Here is an 11063-nt window from a genome sequence, read left to right on the forward strand (position 1 = left end):
GGTCCCCCCCCGCTTCCTCCCGCAGTCAGGGAAGGAGCCGGGGGGGCAGCGGCCTCCCGAGCGGCTGGCACAGGCACCGGCACCGGCACCGCCCTGAGCCTTCCTCCCGGGGGCACGGCTCCGCAGCCCGCGGCTCATTCGCTGGTTCACTCAGAGATGACATCATCCCCACCACCATCATCCCTCGAGGTCAAGAACATTTTGCTCAGTCCAGCTTAAAACGGTTGGAAAACACGCCCAGGGAGAGAAGCCGCTTTTGCCGGTAAAACCTGTAGGCGAGGAGCTCCAACAGGTCCTTCTGGGGCGGTACCCCAGAAACTGGCGGTACATGGCAGCAGCTTGGCCGGAGCAGCCTGGTCCTCCGCCGCTCTCAGAGAGTCTCCGAAAAATCAACGTTTCCCACCGGCGGCCAAGGGTTTAGATGTGCGGAACCCGAATCCATCGAAATAAATATGCCCCTCTGCTTTAATCGCCTTCGTCGACTTCTTCGAAGGCGTAACATGCGCTCCCCATTTAGACCCGTGGTGTGTGCCACATACCACATCTTATCCCATATGTATATACATATATATACACGGACACACACGTATTTATGGCATGTCTGCATATAGACACGTTCTTCCTGCCCTTGTGCTCCCATTAAAATCCAGTTTCGAAAAATCTGCTCAAATTCATAAAGACTGCATCGATGCGCCAGTACATGCCCCCTACTATGGGTACACAGCAACCTGTGGGAGTTTTTCCTTTCCAGTTCACAAAACTCGTTTTGAATGCTTTTAGTCTTGTTGTCAACCAGAAGTAAAAAAAAAAAAAAAAAAAAGAAAAAAGAAATAATAATCAAAGCATGTGGAACACATCCCCTGTGCTGCTCCTTTCTCGTTTGGTGCGTGGGTACGCCCTTCTCACCATTTTTTTAGCTAGCTCTGTAGGGAACACAAATAATTTTACTGGATTAGCTTCCTTCCCCGGGCACCACTGTGGCAGGATGGTTCCATAGGTGGAACCATGGAGTTTCCGTGGGTAAAACTCCTTTCTATTTGAGGGTTCTGCCTCCCCCATAGCTCTTCCCCCTAGAAGAGGACCACGGGATTAAGCCCCCACCAATGTTTCGAGAAGAGCGGGCGCCGAGCCCGGAGACCTAAGGAAGCGGGGCGCTGCCTCGGGCGCTGGGGGCGGGAAGGGCGCTGGGACTCGCGGCCACCCCCATAGGCGGGAGCCGCAGGACGGTCCCTTGGGCAGAGCCGGGCTCCGGAAAAGGCGAGCAGAGGCACTCACGCTTTTTGGGTGGCAGCGGGTTGATGGGCCCTTGAGACGCAAAAATTCCGCCCCGCCTGCGCCGCTTTAGGAGGAGCCACGCTTCGCTAAGGCACCCCGCACCCTTCCCCTGCTCCCAGCTCCCCCATGGCGAATAAGCAGTCTGTGAAGAAGGGGGGGCGGGGAGGGGGACTCCCTAAAAATATAGAATCTGATCGGATTACTTCTGCTTCCCAAATATGTTTCAGTTCAGGCATTGCAGTTCTTCAGCAAAAGCCCAACCTGTCCTTCGGAATCTGCATGTTTCTTGCGAAAAAGGAAAAGAAAAGGAAAAAAATAAATAAATAAAGACCTCACAACTCGGAGAGAAGCATCGGAATAAAACGCTGTGAAGAGGGAAGCGTTTCCTGGCATACAGGCTGGGTGCAGGAGAGGCGCTAGAAATGGGATAAAGCCGGGAGGGTGTGCTCCCGAACACCCCCGGAGCGGGGAGGGGGCACGCCCGGGGGCTGCAGAGGGGCGAGCCTGCGGGGCGGGGGTTCGCGCTTTGCCCCCTCGCGGGCGGCTGAACGCCCGTGGGTGGGGTGATCTGGGGGTGATCAAACCTCAAACCAGCCCTGAGCGAGCAGCGAGGGGCTCCGGGCAGAGTGGGCTGGGCTGGCTGCCCGCCGCGCCCCGCAGGGCACCCTCTCCCGGGGCAGCGGGAGGGAAGCCGCCCGACTTTGAGGGGAAACGGGATATTTTCCGCTGCGTGGAGGTTACCACTTCATACATTCCCCCCAGCAGAGCCAGCGAGGCGGTTCGGATCCTGCCCCACCCCCGAAACTGGCGGGGAACCTGCAGGGCCGCTGGCCCCGGCCAGGAGGGAGCGAGTGAGCCCCGGAGCCCGCAGCAGCTCCCTGTCCCCCCCGGCCCCGGGCACAGGGCTGCGGGACGAGCAGCCCCCTTTGAAATCGGGGCTTTATTCTCTATAAGGGGCCCTCTTGCCAGAGGGAGGAGCAGACCAGCTCCGTGGTGGCCTTTGGATGCAGAAGGGTAGGGAGGAATCTCTCTCCTGGACCCTTGTCTCCCTCCCACCTGGCTGTTGCTGGAGCTCTTCCCTGCACCAGTTGCTCACCCTGGCAGCCAGGGGAGGATGTGGCTGGCTGCCCAGGGCCATATTTTCCCTGAGACACCAAGCACTCTCAGTCTAGAAAAGATAATCACTGATGCTTCTAATACGACGAATCATATGAAGATCCCATTCCCCCAAATCTATGGGAGAACCCCTGGGCAGGCAGCTGGGATTCAGTGCCCTCCATCTCTTTTCAATTAGCCACATGGCCCGCTTGGCTGGATGGCAGCATCTTGGCCCAGGAGCACTGAGGGCAATGGGCTGGGGCCCAGGCCGTGCAGTTGGCCCCAGTGCCAGTTTGCCCAGAGCCTGGCCTCCATGACACCCTCCTGGCTTTGGGTGTAGAAGTAGGAATGACCTCCCTCTCCCGCAAGCCTTTCCCCAAATGCCAAAGACACCAAAGCCAGAACTGCTTTGCTTCATACTGCCCAAGAAAAGGCTGATTTCCAAACTGCTGGAAAAATTTCTGCCCTTGAACTGGCATCCCCCAGCAGAGCACGGAGGGGAGGTACCAAAACCATGTGTCCGAGGTGGCTGCCACACGCAGCACAGAGCCAAACAACCGTCCTCCCATTTCATTTTTTTTTTCTTTTTAATGACAGCATCGTCGTGTGTGCTTGTATAAATCCTCAGTGATTTCACAGCTCCCCGCGGTAATATCACCAGGCTGACTCTTATGATTTCCTCCACGCCTGCACAGTTTTAGATTTATAGGTCTCTTACATACTCATTCACAGAAATAAAAAGGGCGGGAGTGGAGAGGACTTGATTTCTGGCTGCTCTCTGAGGTTTCCATGCCAGATCCGTGCAAGATCGAGGGCTTTTGAAATGTGGGTTTGTAAACCAATCCCTTAACTGTTTGCACCCACATTAGGGAGTTAGGCATTTGCTCACACACACACATGCACACACAAAGTCACACCCAAAGAAGGGTTAAAATTTGTTGAAGTACATGCTGTAAAAGGGAAAGGGGAAAAAAAAAATTACCCCCAGCCTCCCCCCCTCCCCCAAAAAAAAGGATAGTCTTGAAAGAATTTTTGCATGGCAGATGCATTAATCCCATATAATAACCACTCTGGTGCCTGCTAGGTCAAAACTCTCCCAGCGCTAAGAAATCCAGACTTTGTGTGGATTAGGATGAAATCAAATGGGTGATATCAGCATGAAAATCAGACAGTAGAAGAGCAGCTGCTGGGGGGGGGGGGGCAAAGGGTCTGAGTTATCCAAAGGTTACGGCCCAATACAGCCATTCCCCAGCGAAGGAAAAAAACAGCAGTAGAGAAGGCGTCGTCTGGGGGGGGGGGGGGGGCCAAAGGGTCTGAGTTATCCAAAGGTTACGGCCCAATCCAGCCATCACCAGCTGAAGGAAAACAAATGCAAACAGTGATGATGACAGGGAATCCGGAAAGAAACATCCTAAACCTGATAGCTCTTTGAGTAGGGAGGAATTCTCAAAACATCTTTCTGTACAGCGATGTTACTCCACTCTCTTTACTCTCCATACCTGTGTGCTTGCCAAGTATTTGACTACTGATAGCACAAAGTTTTGAGAGCACGAGTCTCTACCTCCCCCACACTAAATGTCTCTGCAACAGAGCCCTATGGGGTAAACGCCCAAGAAAGCAGCAAGTGGATCTTCCTCAGACCTCTGGCAGGTAAGAAGAGATCTGCATGTGTCCCAGTGAAAGCAGTCTGGAACAGAAGGCAGCTCCTCATTTCTGAGACAGGAGCACATGTATGAGTTAAGGATGTTCCAAATGAAAATATGGTGTCTTCCAAGCCCTGCAGGGAGGTGAAAGGCACCAGCACTACATGAATGGCAGATGCACTGCCCACAGACTGCATTTTCCATGGCATCAAGTCTTCACACTGTTAAGAGACCCTTCCTAAAGAGCAGTACTCCCCTACCAACACCCAAGAACTAGAGTTTCTGATGTACAAGTACTTGCCTTTAGATGCACTTTGGGTGTGTTAATTAAAGGATTAGGCCTTCCTTCTCTTCCCTCCCTCCTGTCTGGAAGGCTCTGCACACCCTTTGTACAGTAGAAGTTAATCAAAGCAATTCTCATGGTTAGTATACCTCACAGTCAATGTAGTGGTGGGCATTTGTATTGGGCTAACATTTCAGAGGGTTTGCATATAAAATGACACCAGAGCGCTGACTTTCAGGTGCCTACCTACTGCACAACAAAGAAGGGGGATCTGACCTATGAACTAGGCAAGTTTGCAGAGTAATTTGTACTTTATAATCTGTAGAACTGGGGTTGTACAGCTCGACATACAGAGCTATTTGTGATTAAGTCTTTGACTGGAGGGTAAAGGCTTGTTCACACATGGAAATGCTTAAGAATGTCCACACAGGACTTGCTGCTCCACCTCAGATCCACACCCCATCTCAGGCCAGGTGAACTTCCTGGTTAGACAAACCCAAGTTCCCAATGGAGATAAGGAAGAACACAGGAACTTGTTCAGAACAAAAACGTTCATGTTGCGAGGTACTCAGGGGGGACCACTGTATTTTAAATTCAGATCATAACTTAATTTGCATGAGCTTTCAAGAGCTCATTGGCACAGTGAGATCCTTTCAATAACTTCCTAGTTCACGGTGTCTTCAGTTGGTTTGCACTAAGTCCATCTAATCTAAATGTAATTAAATGAAATTCAGCTGAGATAAAGGGCTCCCGTAAGTCTCCATGTAGATTTCCAGCTCAAACCACAACCAAGACCACTTCTGCAGAGAGTTTGGATATGAAGCATTGAAACTAATTTCTTTTGAAACCAAGGAGGCCTCACCTGAGCAGGGAAGACCTGGTCACCCCCAGTGCGCCTGACAGGCAACTTAAGCAATGATGATGTGCTCAGCTGTACGTTACCACCTCGCAGCTATGACAGCACAACTGATGGACACGGCACCTCTTAGTTCACTGCAATGAAATGGAAAATAGGTTTATAGAAACCACTGCTGGAACACATTAATTAGTCTTTCTGATTCCTGAGCCCTGACAGCTTTGCTGACAAGGCAGAAGAGATCTCTACCTTCAGCTGCTTCATTCACAGCTACTGTTATTAATTAACCTAACATGATTTCAGTTTAAATTAACACACCAGGCACCATAGCTGAGGAACGGAAACACCCCCCCTTTTTTACAGCTGGAGTGAAAGCAGCAGTAACCTCTTCATCTACATCAGCTAAATCCAACACAAATCATCAATCACATCCCTCAATGAAATGCTGCGTTACATGGATGCTCCTGCTTATGTACTTGCTCCCACTTAGTTATCTCATTTCTGCATAAACAGGTTTTTAATCAGCTAGAGGGAATCGATATGCTGGGTTTATAATGGCTTAGGAATGGGTATGTCACCCATCGGATAGTTTAACCATTACTTGTCACTTAGCCTATGCAACTGGATGGTCAAAACCTTAGCTGAAGTGACAGGGGTTTTTTGCTATAGTCAGTACATGAATCCTCCACAGCAAATCCACTCCCATGTTACACATGCTCTTGCGGCCTTGTTCTCCCACAGTTTCTGACTCCCGCTGTCTCACATTGCAGCTCTTCCATGTAGCCCGTTCTGGTTAGTTCAGAGAGCAGAGGCTGCGCCTGTATTTACAGGGTGCTTGCACATTATGTCCTGTCATGCAAGGTATTGTAGAGCTGCTCCAAAACACGCTAAATCACATTCCAGCAGTGCCTGATTCCGTGACACAGATTTTGGGCAGAACCTCATGACATATTTTAACCGTTTGGAGAAGGGTATTTTTTATCTCAGAAAAAACCCCACTGTTTAGATGTCACTGGAGTGTGGATGATGAATTTAGTAGGAGAGTGGGAGCCAGGAAATGTGGAGTTTTCTTCCTGCCTGACTGCTGGCTCTGTGGCCTTGGGCAAGCCCTAATCTTTCCAACTCCACTTCCCAGCCTGTAAAATAGGGGTAATACTAGTTACTTCACAGTGATGACTGCAGTAGTAATCAGTTAACAGTTTTTCTGTGGTAAAAAAGCTTTGAATATTGCCCGTAGTATTTTTAAGAGGAACAATGTCCTTGTTACTCATATTGCCATTTGAGGGTAACAAGGTAAGAACAACCGCCCTACCCTGTTCATCAGGATCACTTTACAGTACTCCTCCAAGAGTCTCTCTTTGGAAAAGGGACAAATTCAGTTGTTATCCAATTCACCTGCCTAGGGGCATCTCAGGCATTATACAACTGATATGTAATATCTGAAGTGGGAACAATCCAGTTTTCATTACAGCAGAATTTGACTGGAAGAAAAACTCTGTTTTTCTAACGGCAAGCTTCACATTTTTCTCTCGTGCTTCTATTTTGTACCATTTTCTCTTCTTCTCCATTTTGATCATGAGGAAACTTCCCCTTTCTCCCTCTCAGGAAATCAAAATGAAAATCCCAAAACACTGCAGATCGAACATCTTTGTTTAATATTTTCTCATGAAAAAAAGCCTGTTTGGTGTCAGCTCTTTTCCAAGCCACCTGGCTCCTCGAGCAGATGCTGGTCAGGTAAGCTGCTGCTATCTCATGTTTCCCAATTCTCTCCAGCGTTCAGCCACCATCTCTTTTCCTACATGTAGATGGAAAACTCTCCAGGGCAGGGGACATCTCAGTGTTCTCTGCTTTCTCCAGACTCCACAGATTCAGTCCCCCCTACAGTACTAAGGAGCGATGGTAATAATAACAATGAAAAGATATGATTAAGGGATCATTAGCCCTAACACCTCACCACTGGAGCAGTGCCTGGAAGCCTCCTCCACCTATCAGCCCATACAGAGCCACCCTGGGTCTGCCTGACCCACGTGGAGCACCAGGCCCATTCCGGAGCAGGGGCAGGGGCAGTGCAGGCGTTCCCAGACACTCTTGCTCCAGTATTTTGTACGGTGGGGTGGGAAGCTGAATCAAAGGACCCAGCCATAGTTCCGGCTCTTTAGAGGTGGCAAATATTTTCTGTCTGCAACACCACTGCTTGGCTCTGTAAGCACTAAGTAAATCTAAAATATAGCCCAAACCCTCTATAAAAGTAATGTAAACCTCCAAGATCTATAACCAGTGCTTTGCACTCTCTTATGTTCTGTTGTAGATTTTATTGCAAGGCTTCATAGAAAGCCATTTACCTACACCCACATCCTGGGTAAGACAGTGTTGTCTGACAAGGGTCTGTCTGGAGGAAACCACAGCAAAGCCATTATAACCATTGTTTTGTGGAAAACAGCCTTTCTTATTAATTCTGTAGTCTCTGGTTACTTCCACTCCCTTTCCCTGATTCCAGGCCCTCCCTGTCATTGCTCCTATGGTGCCCTTATGCACTGGCCGGAAGGCTGTAACAGAGCTTGCATCCTTCCAAAGCCAAAGTCTTTGTCTAGCTTTCCCCCAGAAGTCCTGACACTGGATTCACAGTGCCACATGTGTGAAAGGTCTGACACTGCAATCCTCAGCCAAAAAACCAACACGTTTCACATGAGTGGGTAAGCAGATCATTGCAGAGGGACTGGCTTGGAAGACACCAAATAACTTGTCTGGAAAAGCATTGCAATGTCAGGATACAAGCCCCCTGATATGTCTCCACCAGCTGGGAAAAGGAACTCTTCTGGGGACATGAGGTGGGTGTAGAAAGGTGTTCAAGCCTTTGGCTGTGACCCGGCTGGTGTTACAGGGCTGCGGGCAAATGCTGTGATCCATCGGCTGCATGGTTGTAGCTGAATGGGGTTGCTGGGTTTACACTTTTAAGATGACACATGCATGACTTGAGTAAAAAATGGAGGCAGGAGGAGAGAGAAGCAGCTGCTGGGGCCGATGGCCACTGATCCTTTCCATGTGAGGGGGTAACCTTTGGTAACCCTGGCCCTGTGTCATGTGACAGGGCCAGGAAGTAAACCCTGGGCTCTTACCAGTGCTCCTGTGTGTTACACCTTTATTGCAGTGATGACAGGTTGATGGCTACACTGAAAGGTTCTTTTCCTTCGGGGAGCCCTGTCCAATGTTCAGCTTTATCCGTCCATAAATGCTGTCTAAGTAGTGTAGGGTCACTGGGAAAGGCTCACACTCCCCCTCCAGCCCCCCTACCTAAAGACTGCGGCTGGGAAAGGGGCCCCTCACCTGCCTGTCAAAAGCCACTAACTCACTGTCACCATGGCTGGCTTTCTTCTCCCTGGAAGTGGAGAGAACTTACCTCCGTGGAAGCCTTGCAGAAGGATCCTCCTTCCCTCTCTCCCTTTCCCATCCCGCCCCATCTCATCCTAACTCAAGGTGCCGAAATACCAATCAATCCCCACGTGCTTTTCTTGGATCTCAGGAGATAATATGGCAAAGATGCTATGCTCTCATTTTAGATGTCTCCTCTGGCAAGCTGGAGAATACGATAGCAGTTCCTCTCCTTAACAGTTTCACTTCTCCACTTTCCTTTCTGACAATGACATTATTAAGTGCTCTTAATGCACTGCAGTCTTACTATAAACACAGGGCTGCTGCAGGGGTATTGGAAAAAAAAGGAACCAGGAGTTAACTAAAAGGAAGAAATTAACTAGGAAGGATGCTAATCACAATTTGTGAGCTCACAATTTTTGAATACTATTGTTCTTTCTTTTATTCCACCCTTCACACCACCTAGCTCTCTTTTAATTACCACTTGTGGGAAAGGTAAGCTGACCGGTTTGATAATTCTCAGCACCACAACAAGTGGTAGGAACGAGTTTAAACTGGAGATTCTAAAAGCTTTCTCTTTGCATAAGATGAATTTATAGCTTGGAAACTAAATATTTGTTCAAAGAACTTTTGGAGGTGTTTGAGCACACAGGAGAGATGAAATGGCAGATTAAATATTTCATTTACATGCAGTATGCATGGCATTAAGTCCTATCTTAATTCTTCACCTATTTTCTGAAATCCTTTGACAAACACAGGACATTTTACCTCCCCATGGTTATTTGGAGTGGCTTTCAGGCTCAATTTAATTATTTTGTGTTCCTGTGTGGAAGTATCCTGGGAGGGGAGCAGACTCCAGTCCCTAAGGGGAGTGATGCAGGCTGCAGGCGGGCTGGTTCCTCCTTTAGCAGACATTTCCAATGTGCTGCTGCTGAATAAGGATGGGGCTTTGCCCAGGAAACCAGATCTGGCTCCAGTGGGCATGCAGATGCTCCGGGGATGAGCTTCACAGGAATGGCTATAAATAGAATAAACAAGCAAATGGTGCTTCTTGCCATAAGAACCCGGTGAAGTTTCTCTGGTGGGAATGGGGTCTGGAGATTTTTGGGACTTCTTGGTGTTCAGTGCAGATTTTACTTCTGCACAGCAAGCCATGTGACACAGGTTTTATCAGAGCCATTTCCACATGTGGGGGCTTTTTTTCTTGTAACTCACTGAGCTATCACAGAACCGTGATCCACAGCTTACTCAACCAAAGCTTTCCTGTGCTCTAATTCATACAAACCGACCCATCTTGCTATGCATAAATCTGAAAGTCTGCACAACTGTGTGGCAGAGCTCCCTCCTGTACACATACTTGCATGCACACACACGCACACACACACACTCTGCTCTTTTTAGTCACTAGCACAAATATAGAAGAGCGCTTCTGTGCTGACGATGATCTGGTAATCACATGCAGTCTGCTTTTGAAAGAAGTACACATATTTATCCTTAGGTTCAGGGTGGAAAGTAGATGTAAACAGGCAAATTTGTATTCCATCCATAGTTTATTAGAACAAAAGGTATTCTTTCCTTGTACTTCTAATAGAGAAGATTAAAACAGTACCAAATGTGAGCATTAGCGGCTTTGGAAAGGGGTTTTATTCTTTATGCCCTAAATGCCTAAACTTAATATTTTGAGGTGGCACACAAGCTGTGATCATAAAACGGGTTTTACTGGGAAGCCATGTTTACCTCTTGTTTATCAGACTTATTTTAATTCATTCTGGGTAGGTTCCAAGCGCTGTGTTAGAGATTAAAGGCAACTGCGCACCCCAATTAGCAGCCAGCCCTTTCTAAGTAAAAATATTTCTGAGGGGTGAGATGAAAGTGGAATAATTTCTGTTCATTAACAGTAGAGAGCTGGGGCGGGTTGTTTTTCACTAAACGGCTATGGGAGAGAGGATTTTGAGCCTCTCAAGATTTAAAACGAGTGACCACGTAAAAGTGAAACCCAGTGGAAAAATACCCCTCCAGGAATCGCTTTCGATAGAGCACACGAGCTCTGCAGTAAAAAGCATACTGGCTAGTAAAACGTCAGGGCTGTGCAGGGCTCCAAGCTCTCCGGCAGAAAAATCCAGCTCTGGGGCACCAATCTCTACGTCTTTCATGCAAAACTTTTCAACTGAAGCCGCGGTGGAGGCCATAAAAACTTTTGCTTCCCTTTAACCGAGGCAGCAGAAAATTCACGCCCTTCTAAGGGGACAGTCAGCTGTGGGGCTGCACAGATTGCGTTCAAAAGGGCTTTGCCATCTCTTTCCGAATATGACTCCGCTGTGTGAGCGTAAATCCTGCCTTGTGCACGCAGTGAGCAAGAGAAGTTTTTCCCTTTGGAGTAATACGGAGTTTATCAACTAAAAATTGAGCAAATAAACCTTGAAGCTTTATTTCAGGGGCGTATTTTATACCTGAAAGACTTGTTTTAATTTTCACATTTTCACAGAAGCCTATAAATCTTACTTTGCACCCGCTTAACCTTCTAGAAAGAAAAAAAAAA

This window comes from Egretta garzetta, unplaced genomic scaffold, assembly GCF_000687185.1.
Source record: "Egretta garzetta isolate BGI_Z169 unplaced genomic scaffold, ASM68718v1 scaffold94, whole genome shotgun sequence".
Lineage (NCBI taxonomy): Eukaryota > Metazoa > Chordata > Aves > Pelecaniformes > Ardeidae > Egretta > Egretta garzetta.